This window comes from Emydura macquarii, unplaced genomic scaffold (genome assembly GCF_026122565.2).
Source record: "Emydura macquarii macquarii isolate MOO-44397 ecotype Brisbane River unplaced genomic scaffold, CSIRO-AGI_Emac_v2 contig_2422, whole genome shotgun sequence".
Classification (NCBI taxonomy): domain Eukaryota; kingdom Metazoa; phylum Chordata; order Testudines; family Chelidae; genus Emydura; species Emydura macquarii.
Genome location: NW_027132559.1, coordinates 28,937,744 through 28,958,167, shown reverse-complemented (window position 1 = coordinate 28,958,167; position 20,424 = coordinate 28,937,744). Strand labels below are relative to the sequence as shown.

The window sequence follows — 20,424 nt, the reverse complement described above, 5'->3', positions numbered from 1 at the left end:
AATGTGGGAAAATAAAGATTCTATTAATCTTGTATTGCAATTGATCCTTTATTTCTTTCTTCAGTTAATGCCATCCTCATGTAAATCCGGCATTATAAATATTCTGCCATCATTATTCTGATTTACTGATTTGTTCTTGCCAGAGGTCTTCCACCTCCCTATTTGAGGCTGCTTCTTTTCTACTAATTTTTAGTATTTCAGTTACTGTGGATGTATTTAAGAGTTTCTTCTATTTGTGTAGATTCTAACCTTTTCAGAGAGGTTCCCTATGGATATAATGGGTATTATCACTGGAACGGCTAGGAACTCACATAACAGAAGAAATGTTTTAACAAAAATGTTTAGCAGTAGCTTCCAAAACAACTGTTTGTCCTGCATACCATGCCAATAGGTGCCCCAACTACTTACCAGTTATTAGAGCAGTTCTGGTCTCAAGTATCTAACAGTTGCCTCTCAGTAAACTTACTTCATCTGCTATTGTTCCATATCCACAAACTTCAGTTTTGGTAGTTAAGTCTATTCACTCTGGCATCTGCATTTTTTTTTTTTAAATGTCTCTTCAAAGACTTCTGAAGATCACTTCAGAAGTAATGACTGTAGTTTTAGGCGCTCCCAGAGCCAATAGTGGAGTGCCAGGCACAAAGAGCTGTGGGCAGAAGTGTCTTACGTCCTGGTAGTGACTGTAATTTTGGATTCAGTCTTAGTTTAAAACAAAAACAAACACAGCAGTTAACCTTTCAGATTTCTTCAGTACAGACTGAAATTTAATCATTCCTTTTCCTTGTAATGGAATGTCCAGCAGTCCTAACAATAGAAGATATAATTCCCTTATAGATGGAAGCAGTTTAAAACTGTAAGCTTCAGGGGAAGGTGTCACAGAAAGGACTTTAGCAGGAAGTCTTTAGGAATTCTGCCTCCATTTATCCCAGAGAAGAAGCAGTTTAGAAACTTTAGCTACCTCTGTGGTTTTAGTTTGGTGGGTTTTATTAAAATTATTTTTTGGATTTGGTGGTAAAGTACTTCAGAATTTACAGAGCCTTAAAACCTTATTGGTTTAAGGAAGCTAAGTTTAGCACTTCACCTCTAGAGGTAGCAGTGAAATAAGAGATCTTGTTTTAAGAGCTTTTAACCTAAACATAAGGTTTTAAACTCCAGAGGACTTCAATGGAGCCAGGATTTTAACCAAGGCATAAATAACCTAAGAAACAGAGTCGCTTTCCTTAGCCAAGGGAAGAAGGCGAGTTCTTTGTGTACTGGGAAAGAGGAGGAAGAGCCTCAGGGTGTTACCCAAATAACAAATATTACAGGATTTATTAGAGGATAAGGCAACAAGCCGCATTTATTGTGAACACAGAAACTTGGTAAAATAGTATTAAAGAAAAGAAAAGTATCAACACTGTAATAACATTAATATTGTGCTTTACTTAGTGAAATAGCATTCATAATAATGTAAACACTAGGAAAACAGTATTAACATTATATCAATACTACAATTACAGAGACACATGTTTCAATTGATGCTTTCATTCACACTCACACAGACTGACAGGCATACACAGACAGGGAGACAGACAAACATACATAGGGATCTTCCAGATGTCATAGTTACCAGCCTCTTGGTGCTCATGATAGTCACTGGCCAGGTGACTAGAGCATGAGGATGAGGAGCAAGGTTCTGCCGATGCGCATCGGTGCTCCTGGCTGATGTGATGTTGTAGACCCGAATCTCCAGCCTTCATCTTCTTGTCCCATTTTATAGGGAAGGGACCCCATGTCAGTCTATGGGTTTTGCATTGTCATGCTACAACTGCATTCTTGGTGTGATCCTTAATCACCCACATTGTTGCAAGGCTGATCAGATTTTGTCCTTTGAAATGTGCTGGCTCCAAAGTTATCAGGGTGGGTTCCTCTTCGGCCATTTGATCATCTTTGCTTCTTTCTTCTTCCCTCAAGGGTTTTGGGTGAGGTTGGTGTTTTCTTTATGTCTGTTTCGATATCCCTTACTCAGACCAATTGTTCAATCACTCTTTTTGTCTACACCCAACTCAATTGCTCAGCCATTCACACTTCAATCACTCAGGGCCAACTCCTAGCTGAAGAACTTACATATTATTTTTAGAGCAAACCTTATTTCATTTTTGACAGTGTCTTTCACAATTCGATAGGTACATTACATTGCACAGTGTGGCTTTTGTACTTAGAATAGGATTTTTACAAATATAATGGAAGCAGGTAAAATTAACAGATAAACTGGCCAGTGGACATAGTACAGACATTTACAAATAATCTTAAAATTATACAAAGTGTAGACAGACTTGAATTAACATTTAAAAGGGTAGAACAGTAAGAGTCAGTCTGAGCTTTTAGCTTTTGATTCAGACTGATGTGCCTTTTGGTAGGAAGTGGGGGGGGGGGGGCGTGTTGTGGCTCTGTTCTTACATATATTTCAAAAACAAGATTTTGGCCAACAAGGGCAAACATGATTTAAATTTTAAGATATTGTGGTCAGGAGACTTTCTGTCACTCTAAGTCTTCAGCTCGATTCTGTGGAAGGAGAGAATTCAGCCATCCGTGTAAAGTACTTCTGAATGGGATTTTTATAAAGAAAGCAAGATCCCAATGCACAAATTTATAGAGGGAATTATTCATTCTTCTTCATGCTAAAGTCCACAGATCTGTTGCACCAGGTACTTGGTCTGCTTGCGGTTTGGAGACAGAAACAGACTTGTCAGTCACTGGCTGCAGGAAAATGCCCCACCTCCTAAATTTCCCTCTAGACTTCTGTTACCATAGTGGCCAGTGGCTCACCCAGCCTTCTCTGTTGCATAGTTTTTCTGATGAGACATTCCAAACCTGATTTCAAATTTTTTAGACTAACATTTTGGCTCTGCGTCTGTCTCTAATTTTTATCTGTGTCCCAGAGCTGAGTTTGGCTCTCCTCTCTAAGACTCTAGCTGAGATTCAGTTACCCTGATAAGGGATTTTTACAAAAGATGAAGAGTACCCCAGAAGAAATAGGTGGGTGCAGGATTATTGTGTCAGTGCTACAAAAGAATGTGCCAACATACATAAGCTGTCGTCATGTTGATTGTGTTCAGGGAATTGGGAATCATTAGAAAAAAAAACAGTACTACAATGACATCAGCCCCCCCCCCCCCCCCTTTGTTTTTCCTTTTCCTCCTCCTCTACCTGTTTTCTGGAGGCCAAACAAATCTGGAAAATAAATTGTTGGTGAATGTAAACACATGGGCATCATTAGACTTCTTGTTAGGTAATAAGAGTTTCCATCTCTGTTTTGCCATTATATTATCTCTCTAGAGGTAAGCATCTTCCATAGGTAGTCATGGATGTGAGATTTGTTAACCAGCAGGTTAAATCACTCAAAACTCCTTCCCCTGAGGCCCATTGGTATGCATGTATGCTGCATCACAGCCACAAGCCAATTGTGGTTTTATCTCTGGAGAGAGAATGTGTGAAGCCTATCCTGACCATGTGTCTGTGGAATTAAAAAACAGTATATTTTTTTGCTGCATGTGGTCTTGTGATAAGAACACCACCCTTATACACAGACACTTCTATATTGTGGTGGTTTCCACAATAAAATTGTTAAATGAATACTGAAGGCTCAAAGTAAAGAGAGAATGGTAACAAGTAGCATTCCATCTAAATGTTTGCAGGCTGTTTTATACCAATAGTTCTATTCTCCCTGTTTCATAACACAAGAACAAGGGAATATTCAATTAAACAGAATGGTGGCAAATTCAAAACTAATAAAGGACATTCTCCCCTCCCCCCCCATATAATACATAATTAGACTGTAGAACTCATTTCTGCAGCATGTTGATAAGGCCAAGAATTTAGCGAAGTGGAAAGAGGAATTGGACACTTATTGAGAACAAGAATATTAGAATTATAATAGTGAATGTTTCCAAATCCTGGAAGAGAGAGAGAATTTCCTGTTTCAGACTTTAAGCCAATCTCTGCTAGGGATGAGATGTTTGTTTGGGGGCAAAGAGGGCAACATATATTCCACATCTGCCAACTGTGGTTGTATCTGGTGCAGGGTGCAGGATACTGGACTAGATGGACCATGAGTCTGATTCACTATGGTAATTCCTATGTTAAAGGTCATATGTAGTTCACTTCAGTGATTTACTATCCAAGCACACAGGAATTGGTTTGTCTACACTGGGATACAGCAGACTGAACATTTAGTTTTCTGAGGATTGCAGTTTTGTTGCAGAAAGCATTTTATTATATCTTGAATCTACTGAAGTTCTTCCATATGAGGAAAAAACAATGCAATATGAGTCCATCTTCTATCCTGAAAATGTTGACTTTGTCCTTCAAAAAAGTATTTTTTCTCACCTTTATTTTCCTTTATGTTCTAGATATACAGGTGCTTAAGATATTGATTGCGGTGCAAGGAAGAATTGGATACACTACAAACTGGAATTAATGGGGCTGTGTAGCGCTCCCTTACATGTGGAGTATAACTAGGTCCCTATGTAAATGATGATGGTTTTTTAAAATATTTTTTTATGAAATTCATGATGGTGTATATGGCAAAGTTTTGAATTTCACAGAGTTTGCACAGAATGAATTTTACAGGTAAATATGCTCAACTTCAAGGAATGAATTTAGTAGATTAAATTGAGTTGTAAAATTCATTCTGTCCTTGAAGTTGAGTTTATATTTCATGCACACAGCTGTCTACCACTGTAAGCTAAGGTAATTTTTTGTGTTAAAGACTTTATTTTAGACCCTTTTTTCTTTTTTTAGAAAAATATTTAAACGATTACAGTTTGGGGGCATTTTCATGATTTCCATGCCCTACATGAAATCAAGATTTACACTAGGCCATAAGTGTAATATATGCCTTGCAACATTAAAGACCCAAAATAATGAAGGCAATTGAAAAATGATGGGAGTAGATTTTGTTTAAAAAGTTTTGTAAACTATTCTGTAGTGTTTGGCAAATTCTGATCAAAATAAACATAACCTCTTGAAAATAGGGTCCCATTATACACTAGTGGGTTTCAACCAATCAGAAGAAAATACATGTATTTTAAATACCTTTTTGTTCAACAAGTGTATTATGAAAAGTACAAGTCCATAAATAAAATTACTTCTCTTTTAGTAATAATTCCACAATAGCTGTATCACTGACATGGAGAGAGAAATGTTAGTTGTTGATGCTGTTGCTTGTTTTTTGAGACTTGCTAATATATGTGCAGGAGAACCATGTCAATAATGACAATGTTTTCTTCCTTAATAATACTTCATTGAAGGGGCTCTGAATGGTGCTAATAAGCAAGGCTTAGGGGCACGGCTTTATTGTATTTTAAGCAAAAGTATATTAACATATTTTGCAGGATGCCAGTTGGGCATGCTGCTTCTCTCCTCTGAAGTCCCTCCCATCACTAAAGCTGCAACATACATAATATGGTTCATGCTTCGACTTCTGTCACTTTGAAAAAGGAAACTGCTACTTCAGCTCCATAAAATTGTTTTACAATAAAATGAGTGATGTGGGGCTTTTTATTTTGTAGAATATCTGAAAAGTATCCCGTTAAGAAAAAGCCTGTGCCCTTGCAAAGTCTGGTAAATTTTTTTTGACAATATTAGATTTTTAATCTTGATGTGTAATTAACCTACATCTGAAAAAAGTGTATTGCTTTCTGCTTCTTGTGCATAAGAGAAACTAAGCTAGTAATCCTGTTAGGTGTGTAATACTAGAGTCTAAGTTTACTGAGCAAGGTGGAGGGAATGAGGGGGGGAACCCTCACCTCTGTCTTTCTAGTCACATAAGGAGGTAATGGCTACCTCTTCTTCAGTAATGAAGTCAAAGTAATCCTCTTGGGTACTTGTTTCACACAAAAACAAATTGCAGTTTGCACTTGTATCACTAGGTGGTGATTTTCCTTGCATTCTGCTGCTGCTGTAAAAAATCAGTTAAGTACAGTACAGTAATTATAGTATATCATTTTTGTTAGACTGTAGGTCTTAATAATAATTTCAAAGCTTTATTTCAAACATTTTATAACATTAAATTTATTAATACAGTGGCATTTCAATAGTAAAAAATGAAAACTGAAATGTTGATAGTTGGCTTGTAATTCCTTCTAAAACAGATCTGTTGAGGGCCATGAGACCCACATAACACAAAGGAATGAATTTGCATATTTTTTATAGCAGAAAATAACAGAATGCAACAACATGAATAATTAGGAGCGCAAGCTTCATGCTGTATTAATACTGTTGAAAAGCATGTGTTGATTGTCCTCTGAAAGCCAATTGTGTTTTGGTTGAGTGAACTCTGTCATCATCTCTTATGTAGATTAAAGGAATTAGGTTACAGAACAACTGAAATTCATTATGTTTTGCAGTATAAGCAGGTGTATTTCTTAAAAGCAGGGTATATGTACTTTTTAAAAAAATTTTCTTTCTAGATTACATACAGCACAGGAAATAGATATCTACATTTCACAGTAACTCATAACTTTTTAATGTCTGATTAGACCATAATACTTTGGCTGTGGACTGCACACTTGGAAAATTTCTTGTATATATTTCTTTTCTTGTCTTTAGGGTAATATTTAAAAAAGTCCACTTCAGTCAAAACTCAAACCCTGTAAGCTTTTTAGCTATTTAATACACATGATCAGGGTTTTTGTTTTTCTTCAAGTCTCCCAGCCTCTTACTTTCTAGGGTTTGATCTGTCAGGGCATAGTGCGACATATCTTGTAGTATGTAAACTTCATGATTATTTTCTAGCTTAAAAATGTTTCTGTTAAGTTGATTATGCACATTAACATTTTAATTTTGTACTTCTGTGGTAGCACCTCTTGATTGTAATGTAATATAAACAATATATTACAAAGAACAACTGTTGTTTATAGTGGTGGGTGGACTAGATATTGTCTGGTCATTAGCCCTTAATCCTAATTATCTTTCAAAAATATATCAATTTTAAATATTCAATTATAACAGCTAGGACTCTTATTTTTAATTGTTTCTGACTTTAATTTCAGAAGACTGTAATGCAACATATGTTGGGACCCCAGAGAATAAGTTGTTATAGGACTTTTGGAAAAATGTGTGTACTCTCCTTTCACTGTCCCATTGAAAATTCTTCTTGGTCTGTCCAGTGTAATGAGCATTTCAACATGTTGTTCAAAACATTTCTTTTAAGCATTGTCTTGTATTTAAATTGGAGAACCAGCTTTTTCAGGATTGTATGGCTGTTAAGCCTTGTGAAAGAAATTTGTCATTTAACAAAAATAGGTGTTTTGAGGTCACCATGGTATTTGACAGTTCATGCCCACTTTGAAAAGAAGAAAGCTTCTCCTCCTAAGTGTAAAAGAGATGCTGCAAACATTTTCCAGTGTTGAATTATTACAGAATGCATCCTTACAGTTTTCATGTTGTTGGAGAACTTCTGTGTTGAAACATCCATAAGCAGTGTTTAACTGACATGCCCACACTTGGGCATGGGCGTATTTGCGTCCTTATTTGCAGGACTTAGAAGAGCAATGAGAGTAAAACATGTTGAATAGTTACTATCAAAACAATTTTTCCAAACGTTTCAAATGATAAAGAATTCCTTGCATATAATTACAAGGATTATGCTACGTTGATTTTTATACACTTCATGTATTTTAATTTATCTTAGTTTCTTGTACTGATGGTTCTTTCACTTCTGCTTGTAGTATTCTAGTGGTCTCTTAACAGCCAGATTCTACTAGCCTTACGCACGTAGTACCTTACTCCCCAAGTAATATAATCTAGCTAATATATAGCATTTGTCAGTGCATCTCAAAGCATTATAGAAAGGATGTAAGAAGAAGTCCTGTTATAGAGCAAGTCATTACAATGAGAATGAGATGAGCAGAAATTAGACTATCTAAGTGTGGGGTCTTTTGGTTTGGTTTTTTTTTGGGGTGTGTGGGAAGGAGTGATAAATGCTGGTTTGTAACATTTTTTCCTCCTAAATGTACAGTCCCCTGAATCTCAGTGATAGTAAGTAAAGTTGTTTTGATGATAGAACACGTGTATTGCTCTAAAATATGTTGAGACCACCTGTCCTGTATAAAATGAATTTAATTATTCATACTCTTAAAAATTGTGTATAACGTGGACTGTGGCACTTGGAAAGTCTCTAGGTGGGGGGAGCTGCTGGAACCTTTCACTGTTGCCTCCTCCTTCCAGAGCCTTCATTGCGCCGCCGCGCCCCCCCCCCCCCCACCCCACACACACACACACACACACACAAGACTGCATTTTTTGGGGGAAGTGCTGAGAATCCACCCTCTAAAAATCAAGCTTCTTTCAGGTGTCTAGGCATCCAAAATCACAAATGCCTTTTATATAAAATATTGGGCATACTTTTTTCTAATCTATAAAATGTTCTTATTTTGAACAGTGAGCTAGTCTGCAATCACTGTTTTGCTTGTATGCTAACCAAATTTTTCCATTCAGGCTTGACAAAAAAGCATCAACAGGGAAGATGCATTTATCCAGTCAATCATTCTCTCCAGTGATATTATTTGTTCCATTGCTACATAGTACATTCTCAGTGGTTGTCAGAAATGTGACCTTTCTAGTCTTCCCTCAGGTACTTTAATATTGCTTTGGCCAATTATTTTTTCAAACTTGTTATGCTCCTAACAGCAGTCCAAAATATCAAAGGCAGCTCTAAAACTAGTTTCTTATTTGACCCCTTTCCTCCAACAGAGGATAAATTTCCACTCATTGTTCTGGGAAATGTATTGACCTAGTTTGGCTAAGGGAGATGTACGCTGTGTCCTTTATCTACCATCTTGTGAAAGACCACCATGTAGTGCTTTATGGTTTTACATGTCTTTCAACAAGTAAGTTTGCCAACTGTTACTAAAGATTTTGTCTTCTGGAAAAGGAATTGCAGTGAAAGGAAAATTGAATGAATACACAAACTTTGTATATGGTTGCTACAAAGAATAATTGAAAATATCATCCTCAATCATTTTTCATGATTTTGTTTCTTGAAGGACATTTATCCTTTTAGGAATTGCAAAACTAATGCCAAAGCACCATAAAGAAAATTTAATGCTGTTGAAGAAAAATCTTTCCCATGGAAAGTGTTATGTTGCTACCACACAAACTTAACACTGTGTATCAATACTGGTTAGATGAACTGTATTATCAGCAAGATTACTGAATCTGTAAGATACCTGGTTCACAGGATAGTAAACCAGGAATAGGATTTTATGAAGCAAATAAAAATCGGAGTGTCCACACCAAAACAAGCAATTTGAAAGTTTAACCACATATCAATAGGTACCTCAATTCTACTCCATCCTCAGGACACTTTATCACCTGACACCATAGAACACTCACTACAAACTTAAGTCTTGCCCATCTTTTGTCTTTCTAAACACAACCCTTTCTAGAGTATTTCCCCTATCCTCCAAATTTAGTAGTTGAAGGCTATTTAGTGTAATTGTTGTTTGTGTAGGGGGAGCCTGGTAAAAGCTGGTTAAAAGAGGTCATCTAAGACTGATATCCCTAAGCACTTAGTTAAGGTGGTTAGTATGTGGTTTGCATTAGTTGTAATGGTAACGTGTGCTTGTGCGTGGAAGAGTAGAGGGAAGTACTAGTAAAGGGCATAACTTTAATTTCCTTTTGTGGGGTAGTGTCAGGTGTGCACATGTGTGGGTGTGGGCAGAGACAACCCTAACATTTATCACAAATCATATTGGGTATTCATTTTCCTCAAGGATTTTAGTCCTTAACTGGGGAGGGAATTAGAGCAGGGGGCGGACCGCTGGGCATACAAGAATAGCCGCTATTGGAGATTATTTTGTCCCTCCGTAGTGGTGTATGAGTCCTTCTCTGTTGTAGGATATAACACTCTTTGGACTAAGGACCTTTTTTTGTTTTGTTTAGTGTCTATACAATTCCTAGCACAATAGTGTGACTGTGGCTCCTAGGCAGTACTTCAGTACAAATAATAAATATGTTGGCAGCATAGTACTTCATTGAAAAGATCTTCTGTACATGTGCCTTGTATCAAACAAGCAAACTTTTGTGAACCTAGCTCCCATCAGTCAAACTGACTTGTGTGGATACTGTATAAACTTTCAGCTATAACATGAAAAATGGCTTTAAAATTACCCTATATCAACATTTTAAAACATCTTCACATTGCATCAGATCTACTCAGGATTGACACCCCCTCCCCCCATGTTTTATGTAGATAGATAATGCATTTAAGAGAGAGTGTCCAACAACAAAGCAGGACTGCCAAAGAAAAACTTCAGTTTGAACCCAAGATTAAAGATTTCTCCTTAAAACTTTAATGAGGAGAAACTGAACAAAAACTACATAGAAAATTCAAAAGACTAACCTTGGATAAAATTTCACATCAATTAAATACTTAAGTTCTCTTCAAATGTGAATTTATGTCCCATTTTGGAACACAACCTCACTTAGGTAGTTACTACCAGGTCTCTCCACATAGAGATGTTCATGATGGGGAAGGGCTAGATAAGCGTGAGGAAGATTTCAGTTACAGCCATTAGCTATGCTAATGCATCAGTTGCTTTCTGTCATACCATTTAAAAAAAAATTAGAATATGTTGGTACATGCCTTTTCACCAGAAAAATTGTTTTTAGGGATGTGAGGAGTGTTACAGTTTATTACTCAGTAAAAAAAAACAGTTCTGTTAATCCCATCATTAGGTGAGGTACATTCCTCCTAAAAAAAGTAAAATTCTTTACAAATTGAGTAATAGGTTAAATTTTACTTATTTTAAAGGAAGTTATCAGAGATGATACATGGGGTGGCAAGGAAGTGGGTGGATAAGGCCTTTGGCTACCTTTTGCTGGGATGCCCAGCAGCGAATAGGCAGTCATTACACCTGGTTTCAGCACTTACTGTGTGTCTGTGCAGAATGGGGAGGCAGGAAGCAACAGGGAAGCTTGCTGCGGGCTAAGGCCCCCTGTGAGGGGATCACTGGGGTACAACCTGGAACTGTGGGACCGCTGTGCTCCCTTAGTTCTCCAGCCTGGGCTGTGTCTCACAGTACTTTGTCAATGACAAGCAGCAAACTCCACAAAGCGCTGTTATCACTCAGCCACCAGCATGCAGAGGCACCCTTAGCTAAATTGCATGAATGCTCTCCAAGCCACTCATGAGCTATACGCAGGGAAACACCCACAAATCTCCCAAGCCCCCAGCCTTGCACCCCAGAAATATCTTGCACTGCATAAGACCTTCTCTTGAACAGTGCAAGCTCATTAATTAGTTCACCATTTTTGTCAAAAGAAAGTGGATGTGCATTTGTAATCTGAGCAGATTCCCCAAATACTTTAGACAAACACACTGGTAAGGATAAAACATTAAAATAAGTTTATTACCTACAGAAAGAAAGATAGATTTTAAGTGACTATAAGTGGTAGGCATAAAGGTCAGAGATAGTTACTTTAAGAAAATAAATAAAAAGTAAGCATGCATTCTAAATCCTAAATTTTTAGACTAGGCAAAATTTGAATCAAATAGCTTTTCTCACGCCACTGGATGTTGCAGGTAGGTTACAGTTCCTAATATACAGCCTGAATTTCCTTCTCAGCCTGGGACCTATCTCCTCAGTTCTAAGTCTCTGTCTTCCAGGTGTTTTTGTTGACTTTAGGTGATCTCATGATGGCATCATGCCACTGTCCCTTATTTTATACTTTCAGTACATGTCCCTGGAATGTCCTGGTGGGCCTTGCTGAGTTACAGAGTTGAGCAATCCCCATTGTGTGGTGCTTATGCAAATGTGTCTTACGGAATTGTAAATCTCTTATTTACAATTCCCCTGCTGATCAGTGGTCATTTAACACCTGCCTGGGTGTGGGTCACCACCCTTTTAATCACTGGAGAATTAGCAGTGGGTGTTTCCCAAACTCTGAACATATTTCAGTAACAACTATGTAGCACAATCTCATAACTTCATACACAATAATGATATACCTATTCTGACAGAACAATGAGTTTCCGGAGGTCATGACCTTTCATGTGATACCTTTCAAGGCATACTTTGTGTGAAATTCCACAGCCATATACCAATGGTGAAAATGGGGTGAGGGTGCTACTTTGAGGTACTGTGTGTGTGTGTGTGTGTGTGTGTGTGTGTGTGTCTCTCTGTGTCTGTCACACCCCTTTCCCCACTACATGTGACTGCTTCTCATTCCCTGCTGTTGGAGTCCCAACACTTCCTGTTGCCTGCTTTGCAGACTGCTTTGGGGAGAATGCCATGTGCCTGTTCCCAGGACAGAGTCCATTCTCCCACTCCTATAGCAAGAGCTCTGTCCAGGGAAAACTGCTCCCCTCGCACTGCAGTGGGGTTTGGCCTGTCTTCCATTTAGCAACAGATTCAATCAAGAGGTGATGTGTCGGGAGGTCACGTGCCTCCCTCCCCCATAACCTTTAAATTGTGGGGCGCCCCCACTATCAGCAGTTACATGTCACCTCTATCTTCACTTGAAAACACTCTGATTTTTATTTTTTTCATAAAATCTTATTCCTGATTTACTGTCCTGTGAACCAGGTATCTTGTAGATCCAGTAATCTTGCTCATAACACAGTTCATCTAACCAGTATTTGATGCAGTGTTAAGTTTGCGTAGGTAGTATTCAGCAGTATTCCATTTTCTTTGTGGTTCTTTGGCATTAGTTTTACACTTCCTAAAAGGATAAATGTCCTTCAAGAAACAAAAGAAAGAAAATCGTGAAAAATGGTTGTTGATCATATTTTCAATTACTCTTTGAAATTTATTTGTGACTATTCAACAGATGATAAATGTGTAAAAAATAATTCCTGCTTTGCTGCTGGGAAGTGTGCGTTGGGGGGGAGCCATTAGTTCTGAGGAACATAGACAAAAGGTGTTTTTATTCTCTCATGTGCCCTCTGCTGTCTCTGTGACATAACTGGCACATGCTAGCTCTAGAGGGGGCTACTATTACTGATAACACTGGTTTGTAAAAAAAACCAACAACACAAACCCCAAGATCCTTTACTATTACAAAAAAAAAGGATAATATGACTTACTGAGTTTTTAAGTTTGCTACAAATCACGAATGCTTGAAAGTCTATAAAAATGTCATCTTAATATTGTCAGACACTTCAGAAACAAAACAGTTATGTGAATTAACTCCAGAGTTCAGTACTGACTTGGTAAATCTACCATAAGCCTACCACATGTAACAGGATATTTTTTGCTTCTTTATTCTATGTATACCCCTGTTCTTCTACATATATTTTACATATAAAAATATGTATTTAAAAAGAAAGGGAGGAAAAACGAAAAGCATTTTTAAAAAATTGAATATTTGTTCCTCTGTCTGGAATTGAAAGGATTTTTCCACAGAACCAGTCTCTAGATCCCTTTTGCCCATTAAACAAGTCATTAAGCATGTCCAAACTTATTGAAGCGATTGTTTCTTTCAGGTGTACATTATACACACAGCTTTTTAAATGTCTAGTCTAGAGCATGAAACACTTGCTCTCTAAACTGCCTGACCCTAGTGGCTGTGATACAGCCAATTGCTGATTGTGACTCCAGGAAATAGAAAGGACAAAAGAGATTGAACATAAAGAGAGAGCCTGTTTTCTGTGTATCCTCAGTGTGAACACTCATTTTTAGTACTTGAATGTACTGAGCAGCTCTTCCACTTAGGTCAGGAAGTACTGGGATATATTTCTTTCTTAAAGAAGTCGTGCTTCCAGTTTCCAATTTTCTCTGCATTTTACAAACATTGACTTTAGCCTCAAAACACACCTTAGATCAACCATGTCAGGTAGGTTAGCATTATATCCATTTTCCAAATAAGGAAATTGAGTCACAGAGTAACTAACATGTCTGAAAACACCCAGGAAACATGCCAAAGCTGACTCCCACTGCTGTGTTTTGAACATCAAATCACTTTTCCTTCTGGTTCTACTTAACTCTGTCTTCATACATAGTTATCAGGACCACTGGAATACTTACATATCTTATACGGACACAAGTTCTGGCAGAATTTAGTGTTAGCTATTTTAATGGGTGTCCGTGTGGGTCTTCAGAATTAGAGTTCCCGTTTTTACTGCTTTTTTGTGGATTCCTTATAGAGCAGTGGTTCTTAACCTTTCCAAACTACTGTACCCCTGAAGCCTGAGTCCCACCCCCACGGGGCTGAAGCATGTAACTTAGTTTCATGGCGCCCCTGTGGCTCCAGGCAATTGCCTTTCTTGCCACCCCCAATACCAGCTCTGCACTTGCGACCCCTCTAAACCCCCAGGTTGAGAAACACTGTTATAGAGATTAATTTCATGAATGTTATAATTCTTGAGTCTTCTCTTGGTAACTATTTCCCATTCTAAACCTCTATAAACTTCAAAGGACTTGAACACTTCATCATATTTCCACGTGGACCTATCTTGAAGTGTAACAACAAAAATAAATCATGGAAGGTGATTGTTCTTTGATTCTTTACAAGTATAATTTATTTTTGGCTTATAGTCTTATATTCTAAACTGCTTTTAAGTCCACATGTTTCTATTTTTGATCAGATTTATCAAACATTCTCTTTCTGAGAACCTCTCTCATATTATCCAGGTGCCTCTTGATTAACTCTGTTTTGTTCAGTTTCCTGCATTCACAGTGGATTGTCTCTGTTCCTGTTTTCTCTAGAAGTGGCCCATTGCTATCTGGAGCCCGAGTCTTCCCTCTCTCTCTAGACCTTGAACCCTTTCAATTCCTCTTGTAATCTCTTCAATCACCATTGTTACTGACCTACTTTTATTTAGCACTATAACATTCTGTTCTTGATTTCCCTCCCCCTTCCCTCCCCTTTTAAATCTCTGCCGCCTTTAGCTCAGGACTACTCAATTTTACAGCCTCTAAATCCTTCACCATCCCTGCTCCCAAATTGACCCAGTCTTCCTACTTCTGACAGGGATGTGTGGAGCAAATAAATGGGCCTTGTAGTAAACCTGAATACCAGCATCAAACACATGTCTAGGAATTATTGATTTGGCCACCTCATTGATCCTGATTTTCCAGATAAAACATAAGGAGAGGCAGATTCTCAGGTGCATTGTATATATCGGTGGGAGGATGGGGCAGTGAATTAGTTAATTTTACTCTATTTCAATCTTAGCCAGTGCTGTTTCCTTTCTTTTGGTAGAAGCCTTCCCTATGCATTAATGCCCAGGGGAAGATGGAGGAGATATTTATATATAATTGGTCTTTTTTTGAATGTCCATATTTAAACGATAATCCTGTTTCACACTCTGGAGGCACATTGCTATAAAAATCCCATTGTAACAGATGTGTGGCGTTTAACATTAAGAAGAATTGGCAAATTTGTCCTGCCTTTCCCTGAAAATGTCCTTTCTTTGAACAATAAGCTCCACAGATCTGGTCTATCCAGAATAGAAGTGGAAATGAACACCCAAAGATTCGGGTTTCTTGTCAGTAGGTGAAATTTACTATGCCCTGCAATTGAAGAAATTATTTGGTTTTCTCTGAAAATACTTAATACAATCTGTAATTAAGAAAATAGTTTTGAATTCTCCTTATTATGGAAGTTCTCAGCTGGAGGCTGAACTTCCGGAGGCAGCATGTTTCCCAGCTGCCAGGACTGACAGGTCTAATTGCAAGTAGGCATTATAATAGATCTGTGGATCCTGTTACCAAAGAGGAAATTTTCAGGTATGCACAATACATTTTTCTATTACTATCATATTCTGTAAAAAGATGTGAATTTATTACTGTATTGTAATGAGGACACCTTAAAAGTTATTGATATTAGGGCTTTGGCTGCATTCAGTGACCGTGTCAGAGCCCAGAAATTTGATCATTTTTCTTCCTCTCCCCTGACATATTTCAAAAAGAAAACAAAACATATCAAACTGACTAGACTTGATGTGAATGGAGAAATGTGCTAGTTTAGAAAATTAAGAGATGTTTTGAAATTCATTAATATTAATGGCTGCATCTAATGTTATACTATATATAGAATTTAAGCTATATTTAATTTTTTTTAAATGCCACTTTTCGTAGCTAAATTTTGTGTGTGGTTGGATAGATTTCAGACATTTTGTATATTTGACTTTATCAGTAAATGTGTCTACCTGTGGCTGAAGTAGGCTTACTGAAGTTTGATTGGGCAAGTGGGAGATCCTGAAAGATATTTCTTATTTTTTCATCTTTCTAAACACATTTTTTTTTCAGAAAATGGCATGGGCATACTGTAGTGAAGATACTGTATAATACATATTTAAGAGCTTGAATTAACAGTAATTTGAAATTTTGCTTGTGTACTGCTGAATCACAGAAATGGAAACTGGAAAGGACCTCAGTAGGACATCTAGTCTAGTCCCTTGTGCTGAGGCAGGACTAAGTATTATCTAGATGTTTGTCTAATCTGTTCTTAAAAATCTCCAGTGATGGAGATTCCTAATGATGGAGTTTTTCCTAATCTAAGGGCTGGTCTACACTGGTGATGGTGGTGGACAGGAGTTATGCAACCTATGTAAAGTCATTAGTGTACTTACGTTCACATAGCTCAGCATCTTCACGGTGCTGCATCAACAGAAGATGCCCTCCTTCAGTGCAGTCTTGCTCTTTTTGGGGAGGTGGATTAATTCAGTCAACTGGAGAGCGCTCTCTGATTGACTGAGCAGATCTACACAGATCCACTCGGTTGATGTTGCTGCATCCATGCCTGCTGTCGTGGCAGTGAAGACATAACCTAACCTAAATCTCCTTTGCTACAATTTTAAGCTCAAAACTTCTAGTCCTGTCCTTGATGGATAAGGAGAATAATTTATCACCCTGCTGTTTATAACAACTTTTTACATACTTTAAGACTATATTATATTATGTCCCCCTTCAACCTTCTCTTCTCCAGACTAAACACACAAGTTTTTTCAGTCTTTCCTCGTATGTCATGTTTTCTAAACCTTTAATTATTTTTGTTGCTCTCCTCTGGACTTTCTTCAGTTTATCCACATCTTCCCCAAAGTATGGTACCCAGAACTAGACACAATATTCCAGTTAAGGCTTTATCAGTGCTGAGTAGAATGGGAAAACTATTTCTCATTTTGTTTACAACACTCCTGCTAATGCTATTCCAGAATGATATTTTTTTGTTTTGCAGAAGTATTTCATTGTTGATTCATATTTAGTTTGTGATCCACAATAGTCCCCAGATCTTTTTCTGCAGTACTCCTTCCTAAGTCATGTCCCATTTTGTAATTGTGCAATTGATTATTCCTTCCTAAGAGTAGTACTTTGCATTGCCCTTCTTGAATTTCATCCTGTTTATTTCAGACAACTTCACCAGTTTGTCGGAATCATTTTCAATCTTAAACCTATCCTCCAAACTGGTTGCAACCTTCTCAGCTGGTATCATCTGCAAACTTTGATAGTGTACTCTCCATGCCATTATCCAGATCATTTACATTTTGTACTCTTGTATTTTAGAGTACAGCATGTGTTTGGTCAAATGCGGTTCATGATGTCAGGTTTTTTTTTAAATACTGATACCAAGGGCCAGACCCTTATTGTTAAATGCTCTACTTCTCAGTCTTCTCTTATTTTAGTTTTGTTCTTTAAGTTGATGCAATTTTCTTTGAACTGTGTAAACTTATTTAGTAAGCCAGGTAGTTATAGTATTCTCTGATGTATACTGTGATACTCGAATATTGAGGCTACTTCCCAGAATGCACTTTGTCCTCAGACAGTGATGTCATCTTTTAAGCATGTTTAGTTAGCAAAGGATCCTGCTTTTGATCTCTTTAGTTGTCATTTTTGTGTTCAGCTACTCCTGAATAACAAGAATACTGAGAGTAATTTGCTTCATTAAAATTTGTTGCTGACACTGTATTTCACTAGTCATTCTTGTGTAATGCTCTTTGATTAGGAACTCGTTCAAATTTGAATCATGGTTTCTGTGGAGACATCTATGGCATTATTTTCTTAGTAGCAAGTAATTAAATATTCAAAGTCTGATTGTTAAATTCGTTAAATGTTTTATATAGATTCAGATGGGATTTTTTTTTTTTTTTCAGATTTCATCCAATCTCTCCAAAGATTTCCTTATTATGAAATATCATATAAGCTTTTTGGGGCTGAATGCAGGGGGAAGAGGGACAAAATTCTTAATTGATCATCCCCTGGCTTTTAACTTCAGAATGTTGGTATCTTACAACCTTACTAAACTAATATAGTCATGAAGCATGCCAGTTGGGAAGGTGTCTCCTGAGAAGCAGACACTTGGGATCTGGACTTGCATCACTTGATTTCCAATAAAGCAAACATCTGCTCAGAAAGTAGTAACCTTTTGCTTGCAAAATGGTGACCTAGAAAGGCCCCCCCCCCCCCCCCAAAAAAAAAAAAAAAGTCATGCACCAGTTTTAATTTCTGATATGCAAAAACAGCTATAGTTAATGGTGTTTGAAAAAATAGGAAAAAAACCCACTTATTAGGCCAACAGTTCTATAACCAAATAGATTTTTGTGCCAGGACTGGGAAGTTTTCACAAGAGAATTGTAAGGCTGATGCATAATACATAAATAAGTATATATGCCTCTGTTGTAATGAGGTTATAACTTTCTGCTGTAGTCACCTTTGTATATTTATTGTTAACAGTTTTTACCTTGTTCGTAGTTGAACACAAATGCTACTACATATGATAATTTATCATAAGTTATTTGTTAATCTCAAATGTGTTTATTATTTTTGTCATTTTTAAATACAATAACAAATTTAGAGAGAATGCAACTTCCTCATCCAGAAAAGTTAATGATTATAGTTGGTCAAAAAACTTCCATGGCAAACATTATTATTTTTCATCACAATTTCAAACTTTTTGAAACTTTCCAATTAGTTCTATTTATAAGCTACATGGGAAAATATCACCTTCGGTAGTTGTGCAGGAATTCCTCTTATTCTAGGCCACCTCTTCACCCTCAAGAGGCCAGGCCTTTCCATAAGCTTGCTGCAGGACTACATTGCAGCAGTGGGTGCCTTCCATCCTCCAGTTGAAGGCTATATAGACTGTTTTTACTCATTCAACAACAATCAGATTCCTGAAGGTCCTCCTTAGAATTTTCCCACTGGTGGTGAAACCAATACTGCAATGAGATCTTAATCTTGTTCTTTCCATACTTATCAGTCTTCTCTTTGAGAGGTTGCCTTCCTAGTCACCATCAAATCAGCTAAAAGGGTGAGTGAACTGGGAGTGCTTATGGCAGATCTACCATAGAACACATATCATAAGGAGAAGGTTTCCCTTCATCCCCTCCTGAAATTGATCTGTATGGTAATTTCTGAGTTTTATATATTCATTTACCTGTATTCTTTCCAAAAACCTCACGTTTCTGATGATGAGGAGAAGCATCTGATGGGTTAGAGTTCTATTTATGGAGAAAATCAATAAGGAAAACGCATAGACTATTTGTCACTTCGTGGTGTGATCGAAGGGATAAGTATTATCTGCTTAGAGACTCTCTCTAAGTGGATCTCTTTGTTATCAGTTGGAGTGTGTTCTTCCCCTGGATGGTGTGAGAGCCCACTCCACTAACACACAACCAACTTCTATGTCATCACTTCTAGAGGTACCTGTACTGGACAATACGTAAGGTGGCTTCCTGGAGCTCTGTCCATACTTTCATGACACATTATGCAGATGCAGTGATGGAGACAGCAGTATTACAGACATCTATACCAACAGCATCCTTCCACCCTCTCTTCCTGTTTGATTACTGCTTAGCGATCTCTTATGTATGGAATACACATAGGGGATACATATAGGAACGAGCACTAGAAGTAATGGAGGTTACTCACCTGTAACTGGAAGCTCTTTGAGATATGTGGTCTCTACTTTTATTCCACTACCTGCCTCCTTTCTCTCTGCTTTGGCTCTTATTTGATTTGTGGTAAAAGGAGGAACTGGAGAGACAGCAATCTGTATCTCCTTATACTCTTGGTTCGGATCAACTGCACAGGTGCAGACCAATGAACACTATTAGTTAGAAACCTCAGATCTCAGGTGCATTGTTTGCATGTGAAATACAGATAGGGACCACATCTCCCAGAACTTCTGGTCACAGGTGAATAACCTCCATATCTCATTTTCTCACACCTCATTTGTATTCATAGACTGGATGAGAGGAGCAAGCTTTCCTGCTTTTTCGACTCCAGTTGGTTTCTTAACTTTGAACTAGTCATTCAACTGAACTAGTAGAATAAACTGAAATGAAGAACACATTCTCTCTGCACCTGCAGATGAGGTTGCTACTGTCAAAAGTTGGTTTTGCACTTCAGTGCACTCTGGTTCCAGATGCTTAGCCGGTGACATCCATCAGTTCAGTGGTTTGACTTTCTTTAATATTTGGCAGCAAACGTACTGCTT

General features: G+C 37.6%; 1 protein-coding gene across 2 annotated transcripts in view; it reads left to right on the top strand.

Annotated features, from left to right (window-relative positions):
- Window positions 1-20,424, top strand: part of UMAD1 (UBAP1-MVB12-associated (UMA) domain containing 1) — a 103,475-nt gene that overhangs the window by 8,836 nt on the left and 74,215 nt on the right. The window lies entirely within an intron of this gene.